Source organism: Delphinapterus leucas, chromosome 1 (genome assembly GCF_059928025.1).
Source record: "Delphinapterus leucas isolate spDelLeu-1000000601 "Yukka" chromosome 1, BTC_Dleu_Yukka2, whole genome shotgun sequence".
In the NCBI taxonomy this organism is placed as follows: domain Eukaryota; kingdom Metazoa; phylum Chordata; class Mammalia; order Artiodactyla; family Monodontidae; genus Delphinapterus; species Delphinapterus leucas.
This window is the reverse complement of record NC_143129.1, coordinates 5,695,611-5,701,610: the sequence shown is the minus strand read 5'-3', so window position 1 is coordinate 5,701,610 and position 6,000 is coordinate 5,695,611.

Below are 6,000 nucleotides of genomic sequence, written 5' to 3'. Positions count from 1 at the left end.
TGGGTAAGTGTTAGGGTTAGGGTTAGGGTTAGGGTTAGGGGACTGGGATTTTTTAGGGTACAGGTTAGGATATGACAACGGTTTAGTTTGAGCGTACATGTTAGGGTACGGGTTAGTGCTAGCGTACGGGTTAGGATTAGGGGACGGGTGAGGGTAAGGCTTCGGGTAAGGGTTAGTGTTAGGGTTAGTGCTAGAGTTAGGGTTAGGGGACGGGGACGGTTTAGGGTACAGGTTAGGGTACGACAACGGTTTAGGGTGAGCGTACGTGTTAGGGTACGGGTTAGTGTTAGCGTACGGGTTAGGATTAGTGGACGGGTGAGGGTAAGGCTTCGGGTAAGGGTTAGGGTTAGGGTTATGGTTAGGGGACGGGGACGGGGATGGTTTAGGGTACAGGTTAGGGTACGACAATGGTTTAGGGTGAGTGTACGTGTTAGGGTACGGGTTAGAGTTAGCGTACGGGTTAGCATTAGGGGACGGGTGAGGGTAAGGCTTTGGGTAAGGGTTAGGGTTAGGGTTAGGGTTAGGGTTAGGGGACTGGGACGGTTTAGGGTACAGGTTAGGCTACGACAACGGTTAAAGGTGAGCGTACCTGTTAGGGTATGGGTTAGTGTTAGCGTATGGGTTAGGATTAGGGGACGGGTGAGGGTAAGGCTTCGGGTAAGAGTTAGGATTAGGGTTAGAGTTAGGTTTAGGGTTAGGGGACGGTTTAGGGTACAGGTTAGGGTACGACAACGGTTTAGGGTGAGCGTACGTGTTAGGGTACGTGTTGGTGTTAGCGTACGGGTTAGGATTAGGGGACGGGTGAGAGTAAGGCTTCGGGTAAGGGTTAGGGTTAGGGTTAGGTTTAGTGGACGGTGATGGTTTATGATACAGGTTACGGTACGACAACGGTTTACCGTGAGCATACGTGTTAGTGTACGGGTTAGTGTTAGCGTACGGGTTAGGATTAGGGGACGGGTGAGGTTTAGGCTTCGGGTAAGGGTTAGGGTTAGGGTTAGGGGACGGGGACGGAGACGGTTTAGGGTACAGGTTAGGGTACGACAACAGTTTACGGTGAGCATATGTGTTAGGGTATGGGTTAGTGTTAGTGTACGGGTTAGGATTAGGGGACGGGTGAGGGTAAGGCTTCGGGTAAGGGTTAGGGTTAGGGTTAGGTTTAGGGTTAGGGTTAGGGGACGGGGACGGTTTAGGGTACAGGTTAGGGTACGACAACGGTTTAGGGTGAGTGTACGTGTTAGAGTACGGGTTAGTGTTAGCGTACGGCTTACGATTAGGGGACGGGTGAGGGTAAGGCTTCGGGTAAGTGTTAGGATTAGGATTAGGGTTAGGGTTAGGGGACGGGGACGGGGACGGTTAAGTTACAGGTTAGGGTACGACAACGGTTTAGGGTGAGCGTACGTGTTAGGGTATGAGATAGTGTTAGCGTATGGGTTAGGATTAGGGGACGGGTGAGGGTAAGGCTTCGTGTAAGTGTTAGGGTTAGGATTAGGGTTAGGGTTAGTGTTAGGGGACGGGGACGGTTTAGGGTACAGGTTAGGGTACGACAACGGTTTAGGGTGAGCGTACGTGTTAGGGTACGTGTTAGTGTTAGCGTACGGGTTAGGATTAGGGGACGGGTGAGGGTAAGGCTTTGGGTAAGGGTTAGGGTTAGGGTTAGGGTTAGGGTTAGGGGACGGGGACGGTTTAGGGTACAGGTTAGGATATGACAACGGTTTAGGTTGAGCGTACATGTTAGGGTACGGGTTAGTGCTACCGTACGGGTTAGGATTAGGGGACGGGTGAGGGTAAGGCTTCGGGTAAGGGTTAGTGTTAGGGTTAGTGTTAGAGTTAGGGTTAGGGGACGGGGACGGTTTAGGGTACAGGTTAGGGTACGACAACGGTTTAGGGTGAGCGTACGTGTTAGGGTACGGGTTAGTGTTAGCATACGGGTTAGGATTAGGGGACGGGTGTGGGTAAGGCTTCGGGTAAGGGTTAGGGTTAGGGTTATGGTTAGGGGACGGGGACGGGGACGGTTTAGGGTACAGGTTAGGGTACGACAATGGTTTAGGGTGAGTGTACGTGTTAGGGTAACGGTTAGAGTTAGCGTACGGGTTAGCATTAGGGGACGGGTGAGGGTAAGGCTTTGGGTAAGGGTTAGGGTTAGGGTTAGGGTTAGGGTTAGGGGACTGGGACGGTTTAGGGTACAGGTTCGGCTACGACAACGGTTAAAGGTGAGCGTACCTGTTAGGGTATGGGTTAGTGTTAGCGTATGGGTTAGGATTAGGGGACGGGTGAGGGTAAGGCTTCGGGTAAGAGTTAGGATTAGGGTTAGAGTTAGGTTTAGGGTTAGGGGACGGTTTAGGGTACAGGTTAGGGTACGACAACGGTTTAGGGTGAGCGTACGTGTTAGGGTACGTGTTGGTGTTAGCGTACGGGTTAGGATTAGGGGACGGGTGAGAGTAAGGCTTCGGGTAAGGGTTAGGGTTAGGGTTAGGGTTAGGGTTAGGGGACTGGGACGGTTTAGGGTAAAGGTTAGGGTACGACAACGGTTTACGGTGAGTGTACGTGTTAGGGTACGGGTTAGTGTTAGCGTACGGGTTAGGATTAGGGGATGGGTGAAGGTAAGGCTTCGGGTAAGGGTTAGGGTTAGGGTTAGGGTTAGGGTTAGGGGACGGGGACGGTTTAGTGTACAGGTTAGTGTACGACAACGGTTTCGGGTGAGCGTAAGTGTTAGGGTACGGGTTAGTGTTAGAGTACGGGTTAGGATTAGGGGACGGGTGAGGGTAAGTCTTCGGGTAAGGGTTAGGGTTAGGGTTAGGGTTAGGGGACGGGGACGGTTTAGGGTGCAGTTTAGGGTAAGACAATGGTTTAGGGTGAGCGTACGTGTTAGTGTTAACGTACGGGTTAGGATTAGGGGACGGGTGAGGGTAATGCTTCGGGTAAGGGTTAGGGTTAGGGTTAGGGGATGGGGACGGGGACGGTTTAGGGTACAGATTAGGGTACGACAACGGATTAGGGTGAGCGTACGTGTTAGGGTACGGGTTAGTGTTAGCGTACGGGTTAGGATTAGGGAACGCGTGAGGGTAAGACTTCGGGTAAGGCTTAGAGTTAGGGTTAGGGTTAGGGGACGGGGACAGTTTAGGGTATAGGTTAGGGTACGACAAAAGTTTAGGGTGAGCGTACATGTTAGGGTACGTGTTAGTGTTAGCGTACGGGTTAGGATTAGGGGACGGGTGAGGTTAAGGCTTTGGGTAAGAGTTAGGGTTAGGGTTAGGGTTAGGGGACGGGGACGGGGACGGTTTTGGGTACAGGTTAGGGTACGACAACGGTTTAGGGTGAGCGCACGTGTTAGGGTACGGGTTAGTGTTAGCGTACGGGTTAGGATTAGGGGACGGGTGAGGGTAAGGCTTCGGGTAAGGGTTAGGGTTAGGGTTAGGGGACGGGGACGGGGACGGGGACGGGGACGGTTTAGGGTACAGGTTATGGTACGACAACTGTTTACGGTGAGCGTACGTGTTAGGGTATGTATTAGTGTTAGCGTACGGGTTAGGATTAGGGGACGGGTGAGGGTAAGGCTTCGGGTAAGGGTTAGGGTTAGGATTAGGGTTAGGGTAAGGGTTAGCGGACGGGGACGGTTTAGGGTACAGGTTAGGGTACGACAACGGTTTAGGGTGAGCGTACGTGTTAGGGTACGGGTTAGTGTTAGCGTACGGTTTAGGATTAGGGGACGGGTGAGGGTAAGGCTTCGGGTAAGGGTTAGGGTTAGGGTTAGGGTTAGGGGACGGGGACGGTTTAGGGCACAGGTTAGGGTACAACAACGGTTTAGGGTGAGCGTACGTGTTAGGGTACGGGTTAGTGTTAGCGTACGGTTTAGGATTAGGGGACGGGTGAGGGTAAGGCTTCGGGTAAGGGGTAGGGTTAGGGTTAGGGGACCAAGACGGGGACGGTTTAGGGTACAGGTTAGGGTATGACAACGGTTTAGGTTGAGCGTACGTGTTAGGGTACGGTGTAGTGTTAGCGTACGGGTTAGGATTAGGGGACGGGTGAGGGTAAGGCTTCGGGTAAGGTTTAGGGTTAGGGTTAGTGTTAGGGTTAGGGGACGGGGACGGTTTAGGGTACAGGTTAGGTTACGAGAACGGTTTAGTGTGAGCGTACGTGTTAGGGTACGTGTTAGTGTTAGCGTACGGGTTAGGTTTAGGTGAAGAGTGAGTGTAGTGCTTCGGGTAAGTGTTAGGGTTAGGGTTAGGGTTAGGGGGCGGGACGGGGACTGTTTAGGGTACAGGTTAGGGTACGACAACGGTTTAGGGTGAGCGTACGTGTTAGGGTACGGGTTAGTGTTAGCGTACGGGTTAGGATTAGGGGACGGGTGAGTGTAAGGCTTCGGGTAAGGGTTAGGGTTAGGGTTAGGGTTAGGGTTAGTGTTAGGGGACGGGGACGGTTTAGGGTACAGGTTAGGGTATGACAACGGTTTTGGGTGAGCGTACGTGTTAGGGTACGGGTTAGTGTTAGCGTCCGGGTTAGGATTAGGGGACGGGTGAGGGTAAGGCTTCGGGTAAGGGTTAGGGTTAGGGTTAGGGTTAGGGTTAGGGTTAGGGGACGGGGACGGTTTAGGGTACACTTTAGGGTACCACAACGGTTTAGGGTGAGCGTACGTTTTATGGTACGGTTTAGTGTTAGCGTACGGGTTAGGATTAGGTGACGAGTGAGGGTAAGCCTTCGGGTAAGGGTTAGGTTTAGGGTTAGGGTTAGGGTTAGGGTTAGGGGACGGGGACGGTTTAGGGTGCAGGTTAGTGTACGACAATGGTTTAGGGTGAGCGTACGTGTTAGGGTACGGGTTAGTGTTAGCGTACGGGTTAGGATTAGGGGACGGGTGAGGGTAAGGCTTCGGGTAAGGGTTAGGGTTAGGGTTAGGGGGCGGCGACGGTTTAGGGTACAGGTTAGGGTACGACAACGGTTTAGGGTGAGCGTACGTGTTAGGGTACGGGTTAGTGTTAGCGTACGGATTAGGATTAGGGGACGGGTGAGGGTAAGGCTTCGGGTAAGGTTTAGGGTTAGGGTTAGGGGAAGGGGACGGTTTAGGGTACAGGTTAGGGTACGACAACGGTTTAGGGTGAGCGTACATGTTAGCGTACAGTTTAGGATTAGGGGACGAGTGAGGGTAAGGCTTCGGTTAAGGGTTAGGGTTAGGGTTAGGGTTAGTGTTAGGGTTAGGGGACGGGGATGGTTTAGGGTACAGGTTAGGGTACGACAACGGTTTAGGTTGAGCGTACGTGTTAGGGTACGGGTTAGTGTTAGCGTACGGGTTAGGATTAGGGGACGTGTGAGGTTAAGGCTTCGGGTAAGGGTTAGGGTTAGGTTTTGGGTTATGGGACGGGGACGGTTTAGGGTACAGTTTAGGGTACGACAACATTTTAGGGTGAGCGTACGTGTTAGGGTACGGGTTAGTGTTAGCGTACGGGTTAGGATTAGGGGACGGGTGAGGGTAAGGCTTCGGGTAAGGGTTAGGTTTAGGGTTAGGGTTAGAGTTAGGGTTAGGGGACGGGGACGGTTTAGGGTAAAGTTTAGTGTACGACAACGGTTTAGGGTGAGCGTACGTGTTAGGGTACGTGTTAGTGTTAGCGTACGGGTTAGGTTTAGGTGACGAGTGAGGGTAAGGTTTCGGTTAAGTGTTAGGGTTAGGGTTAGGGGATGGGGACGGGGGCGGGGACGGGCACGGTTTAGGGTACAGGTTAGGGTACGACAACTGTTTAGGGTGAGCATACGTGTTAGGGTACGGGTTAGTGTTAGCGTACGGGTTAGGATTAGGGGACGGGTGAGGGTAAGGCTTCGGGTAAGTGTTAGGGATAGGGTTAGGGTTAGGGTTAGCTGACTGGGACGGACACAGTTTAGGGTACAGTTTAGTGTACGACAACGGTTTAGGGTGAGCGTACGTGTTAGGGTACGGGTTAGTGTTAGCGTACGGTTTAGGATTAGGGGACGGGTGAGGGTAAGGCTTCGGGTAAGGGTTAGGGTTAGGTTTAG